A 23,491-nucleotide genomic window follows, 5' to 3' on the forward strand; every position below is an offset into this window, starting at 1 on the left:
ATATGTAACTATATTTTTCTTCAAAAAAAGAAAGGAAGAAAGAAAGAAGAAAAAATACAAACAAACAATTGGAAACTTTTTAACTTTAAGATAAGAAGCAATTCGGTCAGTATGAAAGGATGTCCACTTTCTCGCCCGTGTCATCTTCGCCTGGTCCCTAATTGTTTGGTCCAAGTCACTGCCATGTCGCTGATTCAGGTATTCCAACAAGTTTTCTAAATTTCGCCATCCCTGAAACATAACCGCAGACCGCACGTATTAAATCATATCTACGGTAACGTTTACAATACCACTGTCTTCAAATAACATTGAGAGAGAGAGAGAGAGAGAGAGAGAGAGAGAGAGCATGATTGTCGTCTGGCATTGTTGGCATCTGGGTGACTTAGATAAATAAAAGGGAACTGACCGTGCAATAGTCATTTTACCCGTGCCATAGTTTAAAATAATGTAATAGCTATATATCTATATAGTATATATATCAATACATTTTTATGTCCCTAATGAAAATCCAGTTCATTATCAATGCTGGTGACTTTGATTAAACTATTAAGGACAGAAATTGTAAGCTTTTGTTACTATCGGGCTATCCTTGGGAACGGGTAAGTTATGAAGTATGAATAATCTTACACTGTCTCGTTCACACTGAGACAATACATCAAACGATGTCCGTCTGTAAGGTTACGTTATCACTTCTAGCAGTTGTTTAAAGTCATTTAGAAATAATAGTTTGATTTATTATTGTTAGTATAATGATGGACTCTTTTGTGTGCAAGATGCACGTGGGTGGTGATTGTGTGAATGTTTTCAGATCTAAAAGGTACGTGTTTGTATTTGTCTCCTTGAGACATCGCGGAACTGATTCCAGCTTTATAGCGCTACCTCACTGAAGCATACTGCCAAAGACTCCCAAGAGATACTCCAACCGTTCGCATTTGATTGAGAACGGGCGAACTAGTCGTACAATTTTTCAGATTTTGATCGATGAGCAGAATTGCAACTTCCATTTTAGAAATTGGTACATGTATATATCGCTCGGCAAGGAGACTGAAATAAAAGTCACAGAAATGAATGCTCATTTATGTCCCGGGGGTTCCTAAAGGGTATGGATAAAACAAGGCCTTAGAGAACACCCTGTCAAATACCGAGACCTCCAATTGGTTGGTTATTACGCTACAAGCACCGTTGAGATGTTGCATTTTACATTGATTTATTCGGCGGCTTAGTTTTTCATTTCACGAGATTTGGAACAGGTACTTACACGTCGAAGCAAGCCTCATAGATAGATCCAGTGGTCATGTCCTTTGCCTGCATACAAATCGTATTTTTTTCAAATACAAGAGTCTCCATAATCTCCACGGTTCCGCTTCGGTTCCGGTCTAAGGGAACTGTGAAAAGGCCCAATCGCGTGCATCCCTCGTCATCAACAAGCATGGGGTCCCGTTGGTTTGATGCATAAACAGTGTACTCAAGGGCGGCCTCGTCCGGATGCAGGACCTGGAACACTTTTGACTCTACTTGACCACGGAACACAGGTTGTCCGATCTCTATGTACTTGACGAAAGCGTCCTTGCACCTGATTGCTCCATTGACGACTACTAACTTTTCAAGAGGATGTCTTCGAGGATCAAATAATGGCCAACCTTGTGTTCCGTAGGTGTGAATGAGCAACTGTGCTGCTGCTGCTGATAGTTCGGGGACAATGACCAAACAGTACAGCTCCCTTAACAACAGCAAAGTCTGGATCATCTGGTACGATAATCCGCTTTTTACGAAACTTTTCACGGATGGCATATTCGACCAGGGCACATCCAGCAAAACCTCCTACCATAAGTATATTCTCAACATCACGGCACATTTCTTCGTTGAAAATTTTTTCCATGATTTGAATGATTCCATATATAGTTGGCTTGAAAAGCTTTTGGAATTGTTTATTTGAAATCCGTAGTTTTAGTCGGCTAAAACTGATTTCATCCCCATAAGGAGATGTTTTTACAGCATCTGCCATTGTTTTCTTTGGTTTGCCTGTCTTCAATATTTTCGTCAAACCTTCAGGTATTGTTATTACTATTTTTGCAGGCGTGTCTAAGACTGTTGTTTGTTTCTTGCATTCAAATTCACGGAATAGTTCGATGTAATCATCAGGGTAACATTCTTGCATTTTACTCATGTTATCCTCTCCAACTATTTCAGAAAGAAAATCACTGAAGGCAGCATCTACAGATTTCCCACCGAATGGACTAGCTTTTGCTGGAAGAAATGCACAAAGCGTCCCGTCACGATGTTGCTGATAAAGTCCTATGTCAACATTTCCACCTGGAATCAGAAATCGAGATTGATAAAACCAGAAATAATTCAGAGTTGCAATATATAATCTATCCACATTTCCAATTTTCACTGGTCCTTCCATCATTTTAAAAGCACGTAAACAGAATTTCGCAGAACAAAGAAAACAAGGCAATTCTGCATTTACCAAAAAATGTTGAAGAACACTTGATCATATTCTTGTAGTATCCACGATACCTGTGTTAACTAAATGTGTTCATATTTTGCTCTTGACTTGTAAATATTTTGAGAGAAAATAACGATATGGTTAAGTTGGAAGTGATCTCTGTTTTCATTCATTAATTTGAAGCTACACTTTTCAACTAAATACGATTGTCGTTGCAATCTTGCGCGCGGAAACGATTTTGAACAGTAAAGATATGTTGATTGAACTTTAACTGTACCTGTAAATCTAGGTTTACCATATTCAATTCGAAGGTCTTATGTGAATATTTACCACTCTATGGCATTGCTATTACATGAACTAAGCAACTGTAGATGGGCGTTACCATAACTACCAACTGCGTACGAATACAGCAGCAAAGAAATGGCAAAATAACAACGGAAAATAAACCTTCTGCCGTGGAATATAAATGTAACAAATGTCATATGTGTAATCCTCATGTTTATTTCTGTTGGCATTATGGCGACTTTCTGTACAAATACGTCGTTTATTTCATCACAGAGACAAACATAAATGTTAAGATATTTTATCTTCGAATGTGGGTAACTCATATCAAACGCAAAAGGTCAATTAGGCTTAGTTGTACATGTACACGTAGCTATTATGTCTGGTATGTTTCAGAGTATAGAGATCAGAGTAGAGAGACAACTTTCTGATCGGTCGTTATAATACATATTCATATGGACTGTTTGCTGGGACTGATGGCTTATATGTTACGATTACATTGTACACAAACAAAGTACATTACAGTTTTTGAAGCAAAATATGCATGGTATTATTGTACAATTTTGAAGTGTCTTGTTATACTACTTGTACTTTGCGAATAACTTTACACGATGCGGTCATGGCCAATTGAAAACAAGATTATCAGTAAAAATGACGGATCATACATATATTCTCCGAAAGTCATTGCAAGTGGAATGGCATACATGATTATGTGGAATAGCAATATACTGATTAGCTTTTCTAAACTTATCTTTCAAATGATTGTTGAAAAAAAAACTTTCTGGGGGTCCAAAAACAGGTATCCAATGGGGACAGTTGAATCAGCTCGGTATGATATGAATGATTATATAAGTTTATCTATAATTAAAATTTCCATTTTTGGAAAGTAACATTCCTGCTTCCCGAATCTATGGATTTAACATTCCCTTATTGTTATTCAAATGTTTTCTCCAATAATCACCATTTCCATTATATGTGTTAACGACTGACAAATAAACTTACTACACAAGAATTTGGGAGACACAGATGGATGAAGCACATGGCAAACTCTCATCAATGAAGCTGATTTTTGCAGAGCACCTGATATCAATTCCATTGTTCATGCCTCTCCATGCAACATAGCATAGTAGTGTAATTGATCATCAACTTTGTCTAAACACAAAGTTTACATGCAATACTAAAGAATTACCTAAGTCCAACACCATGTATTTTGGCCCAGATGTAGCTCCCGATTCTACAGGCAGGTACTGACAGTAGATTAAGGCAGCCTCTGGTTCCGAAATTATCGATAGATGGTCCGCACATATGCCTCCCTTAGTAGGATAGAAAAATACAAAGGTCATTTTAATAATCTAAAATGCGTAATCAAGTAAAAAGCGCCCACCACTGAATTGATCTTTATTTTGTTATAATATGTTTTAATAATCTGATAATAAGGAAGCTAACATATGAAATCAAATTCAGATCTTAGAGAAGAATGTTCTGTGAACAAGAAACAGCAATGCGAAATTTGTGAATTAAAAATCGTAATATTTCATGTCAACTGTCAGCCACTTTGTTTCCTGGATCAGACTCAAAATTTAACTTAAAAACTTGACAGGTCAGCAAGGGCACTATCATGTAGCAAGTGGGCAAAATGTACATTATACACACCCGCCTTCATATTTGTTGGGCCAACAGAAATGAAAACACTTGTATATACATCTTTTGAAATGGTTTATTTTGATTTTAAATGTAGCTTCCACTCAGCACCAGGGTAATAGTCAGAGATTGACTTTGTCCTTGACCTTTTCAATCAAACATCCTTTACCTTTTACCACGTGACCTTGAAATTCAAACCAACTTTCCATCATATTCTCATAAGTGATAACAATAAAACAAATGTGACAGTGGCCTCTGACCAGAGACTTTGACATCTATTTCATGACCTTAACGTTTGATCAGTTGACTCCTTGTTATCCCCTCGCGACGAAAGTCGGGGAGGGGATATAGCGTTCCGTTCGTACGTAAGTACGTACGTACGTACGTACGTATGTTCACTTTTTGTCAGCACTCTTGCGACTTCATTTTTGAACGGATCCTGACCAAACTTCATATATGGGTCCAGCATGGGAATACCTCGAACGAGTTCGTGTTTTAGGGCGCCAAGGTCAAGGCCAATGTCACCGTTACTATTTATAGAAAATCTTTGTCAGCGCTGTAATGCGACTTCCTTTTTGAACGGATCCTGACCAAACTTCATATATGGGTCAAGCATGGCAATACCTCAAACAAGTTCGTGTTTCATGGCGCCAAGGTTAAGGTCAAGGTCACCGTTACTATTTATAGAAAATCTTTGTCAGCGTTGTTGCGACTTCATTTTTGAATGGATCCTGACCATAAGCATAATAACTATCAGGAAATGAAGTTGCTAGTGTGATGCGTCAGAGTTCATGTGTTAGCACGCGAGGGGATTTGTATCGTTTGCGATGCCTTGTTTAATATTGAACAACTTCGATTAATCATGTCATAGCAAAATTTTCATTAGTAAACGGATACAAAATGTAACCTTGGCCTCCGACCCAATTAACTTCACTTAAGTCAGCAGACTCCTTGTTTGTTTATGACCAACTTCTATCTTTCTCATCACCGTTTATGCTATTCTTCCTTGTCTTGCTTATTTGTGTATTCATGTAAAATATGTACTTTGTTGCATTGTCAACATTCCAACGACGTCACATTGTATACAGGTCCGCGTTGTGTTTGCACTGCCTGACACAAAGGCTACTTTTTGTATTTTTAAGTGTTTTTGTTAATTTTCGATGTCTAAATTTATAAGAAATACTACAGCAACATCAATTTATACCAGCTATGAAGAGAGGTTTACGAAAAACGGCAAGTTACGCATCAGAATTCGACTTCCACTCTGTTGCACGCATTCCTGATCGAAGCCGGGATCGACTGTCATGGCAGCGGCGGAAGCCGTGGCTTTAACACAATATCAAATGTATCAACTTGTACGTATAACTGAAAACATAATTCATGATACAGTATATCTTTCAAAATCATCTGCAAATTATAGATTTCGTTAATTACGATTCGTTGCATTCCTGTAGTGATATTTGTGTGTTTCTATGCCATCTTTCGACAATAAAACCACTAAAGAGATTCAATATCGGGACATGAACATTAATATCGATCATAGTTTTTCCAAAAATGCAACTTTGTATCAAACTTCAAAACATATGAAATGGGACTTTTTGGATAGGAAATTAACTCATTTATGTAGATATTGCTGTGCACCTGCATGGTTGTCGTGATAAATAGGAGAAAAGTCCGATCATAAAGCAAAAAACGCCGTAGATGGGCCTTTCCCTGACACTAAATCGACGTTTTTGAAGGAAATCGTCAAAATCAATCACATGTATAGGACTTTTCTGATGAATATTTTCCAGTAATTCTAGATACCTTGTAAAAGAAAGTGATTTAGAGGTTGCACTTTGCGACGATCTATAACGGTGTTAATGTTGCCGCATTAACCAGTCACGTGACCTCTATAAAGATGTGAGTGACCTGAAAGGACCGTCGTTTAAACAGAGGACAATGAGTACTTTCATTTTAAATGCTTATTGAGCACATACAACATTGCAAAACAAGAGTTGTTGGAGAACAGCATAGCTCGTCTCTCAAATGTTTGTCAATTGCATTAATAATATTTATATTGTTTACTTGATCAGATTATGTTTTGTGAATTCATGCAATTTTCAAAACCATACCAATTTATATATATAGATTATTTATTGACAAACATTCGGGTGACAAGCTATGCTGTTGTAAATTAAATGAATATATTAAATACAAATGCAATTGCTTTTGGACATATTTCTTCAATTTTTGACAAAATATTATCCTAATGAGAGTTGTCTCCCTTGAAAAATGTGGACCGGTATAAATTGTCTTATGTGAGCATTTTCACATTGTTTTATTTTCAGTTTCACCCCAAGACGGGATAGTGTAACTCCATAGGGTCTCTTTTACCAAATATCAGCACCCTAATACAACAATAAAGTGATGTGTTAATAGCTTTCAACATTTGCACAAAAATTTAAAAATGTGTTTTTTCCCCAAAAAAATCTTTCAGTTTAACTCCGGCAAGGGAAAGTTTAACCCCCACAGGGAACCTAATACCATGTATTACTATACCTTTCAACACTCACAACATCAACTTAACACAAAGTCCAAAGATTTAAAAACAAAAACAAAAAAACAAAGATTGAAAAAGAAAAAATCCAATTTTTTAAAAGTTTTACTCCAGGAAGGGATTGTCTTACTCCATAGGGACTCTATTGCCAAATTTCAGCACCCTAGTACAATTATAAAGTGATATATGAAAAACCTCTTAACACTTGCACCAAAAACTTAACGCAGAAATATTCTAAGTCCAAAAATTTGAAAAATATGGGTTTCTTTTCAAAAACATCTTGAAGTTTAACTCCGGCAGGGGATAGTTTAACTCCAGAGGGACTCTATTGCCAAACATCAGTACCCTAGTACAATTATAAAGTGATGTATTAATACCTTTTGACACTTGCACCAAAAACTTCACGCAAATGTTTTCAAAAATCTGCTTCTTTCCAAAAAATCTTTTAGTTTAACCCCAGCAGGGGATAGTTTGACCCCCACAGGGACCATATTACCATAAATTACTATACCTTTCAACACTTGCACCAAAAATTTAACATTTGAAAAACCAACGCCGAGGCCGGAGTGACGACATAAGCTCTCACTCATTCTTCGAAGAGACGAGCTAAAAAGGAATTAAGACAAGGGGAAACTGTGTCGAGGTGAAGGTGCTTATATAATGGAGGACAACATTAACAGTGATGCGTTGTTTAATAACGTCATCACAAATATATCCATCCGCAAAAGATACAAAACGTCACTTGACCTTTGAAACCATGACCTAGACGTTTGGTTAGTTGACTCCTATCTTTAATTCTGAAAAGCTTTGTTTTTAGTCGTGTGTTCCTTTATCGGGTTCGCACCAGCTGTACCAAAAAGGTACGGTACCATACAATGGAATGCAAATGAATCTTAAGTGAGGTCCTAAGATGATGGCCGTCACTACAAACTGAACGCTTCAAACATAAGAAAACGATTATTTTTCTTTTTACAATGAAATGGATGTAAAATAAATACCTGAATAATTCCGTCATATAATAGCACGTATAATTTATACAATTTCATCGCAAATGGATATTTTTCGTCTCGTTTTTAACAAAATGTGCATTAGTATGACTAATGAAGCATCACAGTTCCGCCATATTGGATCCATGTTGTATGTTTCAGGAAACGAATCACGTGAACCGGTTCAATTCTGCTGGTACACCGCATTCCATTACGTGTACAGCAGATTTGTACCGGTATAACTGATACGAACCTGAGAAAGGAAGGCACGGATAATGTCATAGCAAAAATTTCATCGGTAAACAGATACAAAATGTAACCTTTGACTCTGAATAAGCGACCTTGACTTTCGCCACCTCGTTTAATTTTTTTACACAACCAATGGTTTTTCTGGGTTTTTTTCAGGTTCTAAATAATTTTATTGAAAAAATAAAAACATGAAAATACATATACAAATTGTAATTGGTGTCCTCGCGCAGGAGTGGATTTATTCGACATACAACTTTTCATTCATGTTCATTCATACGTTTTTTTTATTTATAATTGATAAATGTAACAAGCGGATTATCCCCACCACTTACGTCTCCCTATTTTGCCAATTATATAACTTAGTCCGTTTCCTGTCTCTGGATCATGTGGTATTTAATATATATAATGGTAAATATTGTACATTTTGATAGTAACTACAGTTTAATGCTGTAGTTTTTTTTATATCTAACTGTCGATTATTATGTATTTGTTTATTTATCGTTAATTAATTGTATGGAATATATATGATTTGTTTTCATTCCTGTGCATCGATCGCGATAGTGAAAGTAGGGGAAAAATGATGACCTATTATCTCTTTTGTTGCCTACTTTTAAAAACAACCGAATATTATCTGATAAAATGTTCTTAAAAATAATTATAGTAGAGGTCGGTGTCGGTCGTTTATTTTGATAGTTTACAACATTTCTGATTTTTCATATAGCCTATTTGATCGTAATGATTATGGTGTTTGTCAGTGGAGTATTATCATGATTAGGGCTTTGACCTAATAAAATAGTTTCTTCATCAAGGTCTATCTCTGGAATAATGTCAATAAATCATTTTGTACTAGTTGTATTATATGTTTGGCAAATGTACAGTGGTAAAATAAGTGTCTCTGAGTTTATATATGGTTATTATTGCACATGTGACAATTCCCATTTGATCTATTTATAAGACTGAGTTTGTGCTCAGTGTATATTACAAATGTATATTGTGTATATATATTTCCAATTGAATTCTTTTATTTTATTGTCTGTTGCTGTTAAATCGCCTCTACAAGTTATCCATATTTTCTCCCAGTTAAATGCCTTTGTAATTCTGTTTCCCATTTTATTTCACATTTTTGTCTAGTGTTGGTACTAGATAGCTGTTGAAACATATCTAATTTAATATCTTTTATATTAAGAATTTTGGTTTTGGCTTTCAGAGTCAAACACATTTCAAATGTATCATTTATCTAAATATCAGGTTTCAATGTAATTTGGTTGTCTACTCTGGGTCCAATGCGTTTCAGTATTCCAATAAACTTCTGTGGAATATATATTTCCTTATTTTTGAAATTTCTGCTATCCAATTTAGTCTATACTGAAGTTTTTGCAATAGTATTTGGTTTGAAATAAACTCCTGCTTTTCTTCATCTCAAATATCTGATACTTTGAAAAGGCCGCTTTTCAGGAATGATTGTATAAATAGGGGTTTGTTTTGAAATTGGATGTGGATATTTCCAAAAAGACATTGGTTCAAAACATTTGTTTTATCTTGTATATGTCCCTGGCTTAGAAACTTTGACCAAGCTTTTAAACTGTCGAAGTAAAATTTAGGAAGTAATCTGTCTGTGTCTATTCCATTTAGGTCCGAGCAAGAACATAGAAAATACTTAACTGCATTCTTGTTGTCTAATTTAATCAGGAAAAATCTACCTATTGAGTTCCAGTTTTCTGATTTAAAGTTTATGGCCAACTTTATTTCATAACGTCATGAAAAAATGTTCATTGGCAAAAAGATACGAAATTGACCTGACCCTGACCATTGAAATCATAAACTTGACCTTTGAACAGTTGACTCCTTGTTCATTTCTGAACAAACTTGCTTCATAGGTTTACCCTACGGGTAGGGCGTAATAATTGTACCTGTTGTCCCCATTGCATGATCGTAAGAGGCGACTAAATTTGGGATCTGATCTTTTTTCTTCTTTCTGAACTATTTTCTTCTTCCTAATGTCTCCCTTGACAAAGCCTCATTTCTGACCTTCATTTGAACGTTCGCACTTGTGAGGGAGGCTTTAGGTTCTTTCCCCTGGTTGAGACATACCAGAGTCTTTAAAAAATGGTAGTTACTTCTCCTGCTTAGCCCTCAGGGTTTTGGGAGTTGGACGACTGGTTTGCCCGTTGTCACTATAATGTGACCGAGTGGGGTATCCTGCTGGGTGTCTTCGGTAATATGCTTCAGTGAGGTAGGCAAACGTTCCGGACTATCATACGGAGAATTTTCACGAACATACGCTCTCACCACACGCATGCATGTCGAGCACACGAAACGCCGTCCTTAAATGACATTTGCTGTTGGTAGGACGTCAAACAAATAAAAAACCAAATCAAAGCTTCATAGGTTTTACAAATGTTCTTAAGTTAAAAATAGAAAATGTGACCTTGGCCTCTGACCCAGTAACCATGATATTTGATCAAATGACTCCATGTCTAATTCTAAACATATTTGCTTCGTTTTGCCACAACAAAATGTTCATTCGTAAAAAAAGATACATAATGTAATTTTGACTTTTGAACCAATGACGTGACATTTAGTCTATATCAACTACTGCAAAATTCATCCTAAAAGGCAAATGTGAAGCCCCAGAGGAAAAACAAAAAAAACAAAAGAAATTCAGCCCTCTCCATCAATGAAGATTGTTTCCTTGGTGTGGTACACAATAGCATGAAAAGTGGAACAATTAAGGGAACTGAAATCAAGACGGGCACGAGATATGTTCAGTTGCTAAACGCTACCCCTCTAATACCTGTTTCTACAAAATTTGGTTCGTTTGATGTGAGGCTGTTCGCTGACAATAATAGGACGCCATGTTACCATTGCCAGGGAACGGACCACATGTATAACAGATGTCCAAACAAACCGGAAAAGAAAAAAGTCTGCTATAGATGCCAAAGTAATGACCATCTCATAAAAGACTGTCCGGAACCGGAAACATGTCACAATTGTGGCGAGACGGGCCATAAAAAAAAGATTGTCGGCTGGAAAAATACGGCGAATACGCTGCAGAGATCGAAAATGTCGAAGAAAACGATGTTAATGATAATCGGATAAAATTGATTATCGGTGCATCAAACTGTGCGCGTTTAGATACAAGGGACACCAATATTATTAACGCGTCCAAGTCCGGAGCATCGTTAGTTAATATCAATGATGCCCTGGAAAACGCCAGGCGACTAGTCTCGGACGGATCTGCTATGGAGAGGGTAATATTATCTCTTGGTACCAACGACGTAACGCGTAATGCCACCGAGGCCCAGATATCCCTCAGTCTGACGGCAACGATTACAAAAATCAAATCAGAATATCCAACAGTCACGATCGGAATCTGTAACATTTTGCCTCGTAAGGGTACAACCAAGAGTATAGAGGAGAAAAATGGTATCACAAAGTCCATAAACAAATATATCGTGAAATTGTGCAAAACTGATGGCGAGGTGAATTTGGTGGACATTCACAAACAGTTTGTAAAAACCGAAACTGGAAACTGTCTGAAAGGTTTGTTCGAGCAGACGGATCAAAGTGGTGTTCATTTGAACCGGACGGGTACAAACAGATTGATGGATTGTTTCAACATATTTCTAAAAGCAGAAACAACCCAAATGACCATGCCCAATTTCCGTAAACGACAAAAAAGTGATACTTCAACTCCCCCCTCTACTGAGAAAGACTCAAAAGTTGGGCGAAACGATAGAAATAAGTAGACACATAAAGATTATACGTTCAGTCGTACAAGCAACATATGTGAGTATGGAGTATTGAAAATAAGATATTGTTAATGAAACACCATGCGTAATATACATGTACTTAATTATTCTAACGTAATAAGATGCAATATGTTTAATACGTATCTTTATCACATGAATGTACGTAAATGCATAATTTCAACCATGATATATATGGTTGAGCTAATACAAGCATTGGAGATGACAGACATAATGCCAAATCATCAAAGTACTAAAGAATGATAATTATGAAATATTAAATATATGCGTATACAACCACGGAAAGTCCGTGATACAACATTTTGATTCTATATATTATCTAAATGTTATAAGCCTTAATGTGAATGGTTTGAGGAATCATGAGAAGAGAGATAACGTATTTAATTGGATAAACTTACAAAATTGTGACATATGCTGTATACAAGAAACGCATAGTACCGAACACGATATATATGCTTGGTCTAGGCAGTGGACGGAAATAGGGGAAGGTAACTCTTACTGGAATAGCGGTACCAGCGAATCACGCGGTGTCGCGTTATTGTTAAAATGTACTGTAAAAGAAGGCACATATTTTAAGTATAAAGATAATGTTGGTAGGTTAATTGAGATTGAAATTACGAAAGATGAGAAAATATCCTCAATAATTAATCTATACTGTCCTAATGGACCAAGAGCAAGGGTTACATTCATCAATAAACTGAACACTGAAATAGAAAAAAAGAACACAATTTAATTGTTACAGGAAAGTTTAATTGTGCACTAGATAAAGAATTAGATAGATACCCAATACACCAAAACGGACATAGGAAGTACCCAATTAAAACATATGATGGAAAACTGTGATCTAGAAGATATCTGGAGAATTAGATTTCCAGAAAAAAACCGATACACCTTTTCCTGGTGTAAGACAAAATCGAGAATAGACTATATGTTAACTAGTAGTAGTTTGAATTTTAGAATCGACAAATGTAATATAGTTAATTGTTTATATAGCGATCACAGTGCATGTAGTATAAGATTAAAAACAAACGACGTTGAAAGAGGACCCGGGTATTGGAAATTAAATTCAAAAGTTGTTGAAAATGTTATATTCAAAAACATATTAGAGTCGTTTTGGTTCGAATGGAAAACAAAAATAAACAATTATTGAAATGTTGCAATGTGGTGGGAACTAACAAAAATAAAAATTAGAAATATCGCAATGGAAACCGGTAAAAAAATCAATACACTAAATAAAAATTTAAAAAGCCTTGAGAAAGAACTAGGCCGCCTAAAGGAAAGAGATGTCAATACATATAAGTTTAATGAGATCGAAAATTAGATAAAAACAATATACACATCTCAAAATGAAGCAGCACGCATACGATCTAGAATAAAAAATTATGATGAAGGTAAACAATCATCCAGATACTTCTTTCATCTTGAAAAGAAAAACAATGAAAATAAGCAATGGACAAAAACTAGGAGCTCAGATGGGCAATATAAAGAAGACATGCAATCTATATTAAATGTCCAAACAGAATTCTACTCAAATTTGTTTAAATCTGAGGGATGGAATCACGAGGAAGCAGAAAAACTATTAAAAAATGTACAAGCAACTAATCAGGAAAAAACTAAACTTGATGAAAATATATCGGAACAAGAATTACTAAACTCAATAAAAATGATGCAAAACAACAAATCGCCAGGTAGTGACGGAATAACAATTAAATTCTACAAAACATTTTGGTATTTAATTAAAGACGAATTTAAAATGATGGTTGACGAGTGCTTAACTAAAAACGAACTGACCACAACTCAATCAAAAGGAATCATAACTTTATTGTACAAAAAGGGGGAACGAGAAGACATAAGAAACTGGAGGCTGTTAACACTGTTAAACAACGATTATACAATAATAGCTAAGACATTAGCAAATAGAATTAAAACATTACTACCATCGATAATACATGAAGACCAAAAAGGATTTGTTCCGGGTAGAAATATAAGTGACGCAAACAGAATGATACAGGATATTATAGAATATACAGATAGAGAGGCTGAAGACGGGGCTATAATATTTTTGGACCAGCAAAAAGCCTTTGACCGGGTAGAATGGGGCTGGGTGAATAAATGCCTAGAAAGATTTAACTTTGGACAAAAATTTAGAAACTGGATTATGATGCTATTCAAAGACTCTAAGACATGTATAAAAACAAATGGATATATGACAAAATATTTTCCCATACCGCGATCTACTAGGCAAGGATGCCCAATCGCGCCATTAATCCACATATTACAGGCTGAGCCATTAGCGTGTTCAATTAGGGAAAATAAAAATATAGATGGAGTTAAATTACCTGGAAATAAAACAAAAAAAGTAAATATGTTTGCTGATGATACCCAGTTATTTTCAAGAAATGAAAATTCAATAATTGAAATGTTTAACATTTTAAACTCATACGAAAAGGCTTCCGGTTCAAAAATAAACCAACAAAAAACAGTCGGGCTATATATAGGTAGATTAAAGAATACTAATCCAACATTTAATCACATTTCGTGGACAAAATGGAATGTTAAAACGCTTGGATTGCAACATGGGTATCAAATAGACCAAGAGAATATTTGGCGGGAAAAAATCAAGAAAATTAAACTTTGTCTACAAGTTTGGAAAAGTTGCGATTTGACTTTCTCGGGAAAGACACTCATAATTAAAACCTTCGTTATATCGACAATTAAAATGGAACTGGAAATTAGAGGGATACCAAAAAGATATCTGATAGAGATCGATTCACTTATATGGAAGTTTATTTGGAACGGAAAAACAAATCAGATTAATAGAAAAGTATGTTGTAATACTCCCAATAATGGGGGAATGGGAATGATCGAGTTAGAAACTTACATTCACAGCATAAACATAAAAACAGTATATAGAATAATTCATGCATCCGATGAATGCAATAGCAAAATATTGGCTTCAAAAATGGGATAGAAAATTTAAAAGTCCATATTTTATTTGTACGTGCTCCGACAATACAGGTTTGAATACAGACACTTTGCCAGTTTTTTTTTATCGAGATGCTATACATTCGTGGGGGGAAAGTTGAAGTGCATCAAACCCTGTAATAAAAACGAATTTGGAAATGAATCTGTTCGGTAACTCGAATTTTATTTTTAAAGGAAAACCACTGTTTTTTGAATCATTTTTAAATGGTTGTATGAGAATGCTAAATGATATATGGGAAAATGAAAACAATACTTTAAAAAGAGATAATGATATATACGATCGGATGGAAAATAAACGGAATTGTCTTGCGGAACTATCAAAACTAAAAGCATCAATTCCGACAGAATTAAAAGAAAAAATACGATTAAATATGAAAGAACGAACAAGTGGATTAAAAATTGACTCAAATCTGTGTATACAAACCGAAAAACAGATTCTAGACACAAAGAAATTAAAGCTCAATCTAATTCATAATTTCGTACATCAAAAGATACATTCAAATTGCCAAACAAAATGGGAATTTGAGTTTAATGAAACATTAAATTGGGGCTGGATATGGAGAAATATCAAATCAAACCCATGTGACAGGAAAGTTAAAGAATTCCAATGGAAAAGTACACATAACATAGTTTATACGAAAGCAGATTAAAAAAATGAACAGAACAGTATGGGAAATGTCATTTCTGTAAAACCGAAATCGAAGATCAGTATCATTTATTCTACTATTGTAATATTACAAGAACAATTATAACGGAACTTGAAAAGCTATTAAGGAATGTATATGAAGATGTTCCGAGTATAAGTAAACTCATAATGATTGTCGGTTTTCGCTATTATGGCGCCAAAAATGGTAAAAAACTAACGATTTGCAATTTGATACTATACACATTTAAATGGATAATATGGAAAGAACGGAACGAAATAAAGTATCAACGTAAAATCCCTGAAGCTCATAAAATATTTCAAAGGGCAAACAAGTTCACAAAATACTCATTACAACTTATGATGAAATAAAAAAAAAAGAAATTGATATCAAATGAAATACTGGCAGAAATATGCAACAAATTATGACATCGTCATAAAAGCTTATCAATATACATCTTATTATCAATGATCAATTAAAAGTAAGTAGGCCGATCAAACAGTATTTTATATGTCCAATAAAAGGTAGTGGTTCGGTTACGTTTTGCATGCAATCTGTGTTAAACTTAAACGGTTATTTGATTTGACATGAATAACTTGTTATTTTGTCGAATTCCGTTTTATCGTTTACCTTTTGCAAACATGACTTGCACATCCGATCGTTATTGAAGTGACTAAGTGAAAGAAACTTTATCGTGACTGTATATCGACAAAACTACACCAAATTACAAGTGACATAACGAAACATTACATATATACTGAAACGAAAAAGAAACGCAACTTCAAATTGTAGGTTTAATAAAATAATACTTGTGAGCATTATGTTTAAATTTCATATGTAATAGTTAATATTGAATATTGATGTAACATCCTTTAAATGTTTAGAGATTTTTAAGAACAGGTCACTTTGCTAGAAGGTCATGATTGGTAGTACCCTACGTGAATCCAAGTTGAAATGGCAGCAGTTTTGAAACCGTGCCCTAATATCGTGTGTGTCCTCCTCGAACAGTTATCACATCTCTAATTCTTTGTTGCATTGAGTTCATCAGGGCATTGACTTTCCGTATTGGAATGTTATTCCATTCTTGGACGAGTGCATTTGCTAACTGAGGGGGGGTATTTGGGGGGTTACGGCGATTTCGAATTCTTCTGTCTAATTCATCCCACAAATGCTCGATTGGGGACAGGTCGGGGCTATATGGAGGCCAATCTATAGGAACAATGTTCTGTGTCGCAAGAAAGTCTCTACAGACTCTTGCAACGTGTGGTCTCGCGTTATCTTGCTGAAAGGTTAGATGATGCTGCCTAACAAACGGCACAACATGGGGCCTAAGGATCTCATCCCGATAGCGTACGGCCGTTAAATTCCCATTGACTATCACCAAAGGCGTCTTCAAGCCATGGGAGATTCCCGCCCAAACCATAACTGATCCACCCCCAAATCGGTCGTGTTCCAAAACACAGGCGTCAGCAAAACGTTCGCCTCGACGCCGGTACACACGTTGACGGCCATCTGCTCGAAATAACGTGAATCGAGATTCATCGGTGAAGAGCATAGACCTCCAACGTCTCATAGGAAAACGTCTGGGCATATGTGCCGTTGCCCATTGCATACGACGTGCTCGACGTTGCGGTGTTAGTGGTAAACCAACGTACTGTCGCCTTGCACGCAAATTAGCCTCACGCAGTCTGTTGATCACTGTTTGGGGATGCATTCGACGGTTATGATTACCAATCGTATTCCTTGCCGTTTCAGCGGCCGTTAATCTCCTGTTACGCAGGTGTGCCAACCTAAGAACCCGGTCTTGACGTCGCGACGTTACGCGTGGACGTCCTGATCTCGGCTGGTCATCGACTCTTCCTGTTGCGTTAAGACGTGAAACTAATCGACTAATAGTCGATTTGTGAACTCTGAATTGTCGAGCGACGTGAAGTTGCGTGTTCCCTGCCAGAAGCATCGCTATAGCACGTCCTCTATCAACCTTTGATAACCGTGGCATAATTGTGAAAGGAATTATTGTTTGCAAAAGTATTGGCGATGATGTGGCTTAATGTTAGTGATGAATTGATACTGGTTTGAATGAAAAAAGAACGCATATGTTTGTACAGGCACGGTTTTTGATGTTTTTACCGCGCCGGAAGTGCATAGGTCTCTAGTCACACTTGGGTGATTTTGAAGATTGGTATGGGTGTTAGGCAGGGTGCATGTTTATTTCCGCGATTTTTATACAGATATGTATATTTAATACAAAATTAATCACAATTTTCCATGTTGCGTTTCTTTTTCGTTTCAGTATATATTTACATGTATTGACCAGTCTTCACACTAAACTGATGAGCGACAGAGCGGAGTTATAATGATTATATAATATTGACAAATATTGACCAAACTTTTCACCAAAAATGATAACTCGCTTAATTCGAACACTCGGATAACTCGAAGTTTTTTCGTGGTCCCGTCGACTTCGAGTTAACGAAGTTCCACTGTATAATTTAATTTTGCATGAAACACGCATTTTCATTGGCTGAAATAATTTTGTTATACCTCCATAACAAAATTTTTGACGTTGCGAAATGTAACGTCATTTTTGATAGGCTGATGACGTTGCGTAATAATTCATCACAGAAAAGAGTTCGCCAAAGAATGTATAAGACGAAATTAAATTATAAGAATTAACATCAATTATTTTTTCTTCGCGGTTTATTTAGAGTACACTCCAGTTTTTTTTCTGTTATGACTGTATAGCAGAAAAAATTATTGATGTTAATCCTTAAATAAATAGAATAGTAGCGGGGCTACAGTGTCTCGGCTGGGTTTATATATGGTAGACGATGTTATTGTTTATAAGGTTGTATTGTGAGTAAAAAGTAAACATAACATATAACTATGTATGAAAACATGTATGTATGGGTGTAAGCGTGTGATCACGCGCGTGTATATGCATGATTATTTTTTTTATATGTAGATATGGATGTGTGTGTGAAGTCATATATATATATGAATTATTGTCATACAAATATTTGTCACTTTAGCGTAATTACCTCTCACTACAGGAAGGTGAAAGCAATACGGTTAGGTGAGGCAACCTCATCAGCCACATATACTGTCTGGATTCTAACTGCAGCTGAGAGGTATACGTATGTACATTTGTCATCTATATTTACAAGTAAACAGTAAATAAACTAAAAAGGAAAATAGAGAGATGTGTGTCGAATGAATCTTCTCCTGCGTGAGGACACAAATGTATACTTTATTCCATGCCTGCTTTTGATAGATAAAATTATTTTGAACCTGAAAGAAAAAAAAAAAAAGATTGTTTCCTTCCAACTTTGTCAAATGAAGATCGATTCCACTGAAACAGATTCAACCTCTGCTAATCTTAGGGGATCCTATTAATCTGCTGTGTTTGTGCACCATTGATTTGACCTTACTATCTGTAAAATTATTATTGCTATTGCTGCAGATGTTTCTGAGAAGCCTAAAATATAATCTAAATGTATAGACTAATGATGGAGGAGGACGGCCAAACCGCAGTTAGAATAGGTTATATACGACGTCATAGGTGACATAAAAATCAAATTTGGATAGTTTTCCATGAGCAAATATTACCAAAAATGTTATATTGAACTGACTTACGGTGTAGGCTGCTTCCCGCATGAATTGTTTCGCCTTGTCATCCAATTTCGCCGGGACAGTAAGTACAAACTTAATGTCGCTATCCTGGATTCCGTTTCCTTGTCTTTTTATTGTGTCCATCAAATGGTCTTTCAGATAACGGATAGAAAGGGATAACACTTCTAATGCTGTTAATGTCTTTCCGCTTCCAATCGCTTTAACGGTTGTGTTCCGATTCAGGGTCTATAATCAAAACGTTTCATAAGAAAATTTTAGGGTATAGCTGGTAATATAAATCTAGACAATTCAATTGAATAACAGCACACTGCTTATATGGTGTGAACACGAAATCTGCAAAATTATCTCTTTGACTCTTAATTTTGAAACGTTTTATGAAGATATGAGGGATTAATAAGATATTTCCCCCTCCTTACGCGTAAGACAGAGAGGAGATGCTTTAAGTTACTACGTTGTAATTAAGACGAACTAGTTCCTACAAATGTTGTTATTGAGATCATCAGTCTCATAACAAAGACATTTTTGTTAAGGAGACTCACCAGTACCAAAAGGCCTTGTTTTTATGGAACATCCACTAGATACATATTTTGATGTTATGGAGACCTTTGTTGTTTTAGAGAATAACCAGTACAAACGCACAGTTTTGCTACTGAGACCAAAAAGTACATTGTTGTTATAGCGTCCACCAGCACATCCACATATTGTTATGGCGACCACTAATGCCTACACACTTTTATATGACGACCACTAATGCCTACACACTTTTATATGACGACCACTAATGCCTACACACTTTTATATGACGACCACTAATACCTACACACTTTTATATGACGACCACTAATACCTACACACCTTGTTATGGAGAACCATCACTACCTACAAACGTTATTATTATGGAGAATTAGGAGTACTTATATACCTGTTGTTATGGATAATTATCAGTACCTTTATACCATGTTTTATGACGAATGATAAATACCTGCATACATTGCTGTTATGAAGATCGCCCAGTTCATACAAAGTTTGTTGTCATTGAGACCCACCAGAATCTATACATCTTGTTGTTATAGAGATCAGTCAGTACCTACACACCTTGTTGTTATAGAGATCAATCAGTACCTACATACTTTGTTGTTATAGACACCAATCAGTTCCTACACACTTTGTTGTTATAGAGATCAATAAGTACCTACAGACCTTGTTGTTATAGAGATCAATCAGTACCTACACACCTTGTTGTTATAGAGATCAATCAGTACCTACACACTTTGTTGTTATAGAGATCAGTCAGTACCTACACACCTTGTTGTTATAGAGATCAATCAGTACCTACACACCTTGTTGTTATAGAGATCAATCAGTACCTACACACCTTGTTGTTATAGAGATCAATCAGTACCTACAGACCTTGTTGTTATAGAGATCAATCAGTACCTACACACCTTGTTGTTATAGAGATCAATCAGTACCTACACACCTTGTTGTTATAGAGATCAATCAGTACCTACACACTTTGTTGTTATAGAGATCAATCAGTACCTACACACTTTGTTGTTATAGAGATCAATCAGTACCTACACACCTTGTTGTTATAGAGATCAATCAGTACCTACACACCTTTGTTGTTATAGAGATCAATCAGTACCTACACACTTTGTTGCTATAGGGATCAATCAGTACCTACACACTTGTTATAGAGATCAATCAGTACCTACACACTTTGTTGTTATAGAGATCAATCAGTACCTACACACTTTGTTGTTATAGAGATCAATCAGTACCTACACACCTTGTTGTTATAGAGATCAATCAGTACATACACACCTTGTTGTTATAGAGATCAATCAGTACCTACACACTGTGTTGTTATAGAGATCAATCAGTACCTACACACCTTGTTGTTATAGAGATCAATCAGTACCTACACACTTGTTGTTATAGAGATCAATCAGTACCTACACACCTTGTTGTTATAGAGATCAATCAGTACCTACACACTTGTTGTTATAGAGATCAATCAGTACCTACACACCTTGTTGTTATAGAGATCAATCAGTACCTACACACCTTGTTGTTATAGAGATCAATCAGTACCTACACACCTTGTTGTTATAGAGATCAATCAGTACCTACACACCTTGTTGTTATAGAGATCAATCAGTACCTACACACTTGTTGTTATAGAGATCAATCAGTATTACACACTTTGTTGTTATAGAGATCAATCAGTACCTACACACCTTGTTGTTATAGAGATCAATCAGTACCTACACCCTTGTTGTTATAGAGATCAATCAGTACCTACACACTTTGTTGTTATAGACATCAATCAGTACCTACACACTTTGTTGTTATAGAGATCAATCAGTACCTACACACCTTGTTGTTATAGAGATCAATCAGTACCTACACACCTTGTTGTTATAGAGATCAATCAGTACCTACACACTTGTTGTTATAGAGATCAATCAGTACATACACACTTTGTTGTTATAGAGATCAATCAGTACCTACACACCTTGTTGTTATAGAGATCAATCAGTACCTACACACATTGTTGTTATAGAGATCAATCAGTACCTACACACCTTGTTGTTATAGAGATCAATCAGTACCTACACACTTTGTTGTTATAGAGATCAATCAGTACCTACACACCTTGTTGTTATAGAGATCAATCAGTACCTACACGATTTGTTGTTATAGAGATCAATCAGTATTACACACTTTGTTGTTATAGAGATCAATCAGTACCTACACACCTTGTTGTTATAGAGATCAATCAGTACCTACACACCTTGTTGTTATAGAGATCAATCAGTACCTACACACTTTGTTGTTATAGAGATCAATCAGTACCTACACACCTTTGTTGTTATAGAGATCAATCAGTACCTACACACCTTGTTGTTATAGAGATCAATCAGTACCTACACACCTTGTTGTTATAGAGATCAATCAGTACCTACACACTTTGTTGTTATAGAGATCAATCAGTACCTACACACCTTGTTGTTATAGAGATCAATCAGTACCTACACACCTTGTTGTTATAGAGATCAATCAGTACCTACACACTTGTTGTTATAGAGATCAATCAGTACCTACACACCTTGTTGTTATAGAGATCAATCAGTACCTACACACTTTGTTGTTATAGAGATCAATCAGTACCTACACACTTTGTTGTTATAGAGATCAATCAGTACCTACACACCTTGTTGTTATAGAGATCAATCAGTACCTACACACTTGTTGTTATAGAGATCAATCAGTACCTACACACCTTGTTGTTATAGAGATCAATCAGTATTACACACCTTGTTGTTATAGAGATCAATCAGTACCTACACACTTTGTTGTTATAGAGATCAATCAGTACCTACACACTTTGTTGTTATAGAGATCAATCAGTACCTACACACCTTGTTGTTATAGAGATCAATCAGTACCTACACACATTGTTGTTATAGAGATCAATCAGTACCTACACACTTTGTTGTTATAGAGATCAATCAGTACCTACACACTTGTTGTTATAGAGATCAATCAGTACCTACACACCTTGTTGTTATAGAGATCAATCAGTACCTACACACCTTGTTGTTATAGAGATCAATCAGTACCTACACACCTTGTTGTATAGAGATCAATCAGTACCTACACCCTTTGTTGTTATAGACATCAATCAGTACCTACACACCTTGTTGTTATAGAGATCAATCAGTACCTACACACTTTGTTGTTATAGAGATCAATCAGTACCTACACACCTTGTTGTTATAGAGATCAATCAGTACCTACACACTTTGTTGTTATAGAGATCAATCAGTACCTACACACCTTGTTGTTATAGAGATCAATCAGTACCTACTCACCTTGTTGTTATAGAGAATCAATCAGTACATACGCACCATTTTGCCATAAAAATTCATCATGAATCCTTTGAAAAAGTGATAATCCTGATGTTCGTCGTCCTCTTCTAATTGAGCAAAGTTGTTCTCAGCTTCATAGCCAAAAGAATTAAATGACTTATCTGGGTTGAGAAGTATTGCTGTTGGAGTTTTGTTTGTTAACAAGGAACATGAGCCAGCGTTCCATACGTTTGAACATATCTTCAATGGGTCTTTCTGAAAGTCACCTTTGTCAGAATATGCATACCCGGAATATGTCACGCCAAAATCTATGGCAGCGACCCAGTCATAAGTCGACATTCCACCTCCTGCTACCGCCATTTGAATTCCTCTACAAAATAAGAATTACCTTCCTCATGATGAAATATACATTCGTATGATATAGTACTTAGACTA

The 23,491-nt window shown here is 35.8% G+C and overlaps 1 pseudogene; it reads right to left on the minus strand.

Moving 5' to 3' along the window:
- LOC117336303 lies at nucleotides 1-23,416 on the minus strand (annotated as a pseudogene).
- Nucleotides 23,417-23,491: the final 75 nt, after the last annotated feature.

The sequence above is a fragment of the Pecten maximus genome, chromosome 10, assembly GCF_902652985.1.
Source record: "Pecten maximus chromosome 10, xPecMax1.1, whole genome shotgun sequence".
Classification (NCBI taxonomy): domain Eukaryota; kingdom Metazoa; phylum Mollusca; class Bivalvia; order Pectinida; family Pectinidae; genus Pecten; species Pecten maximus.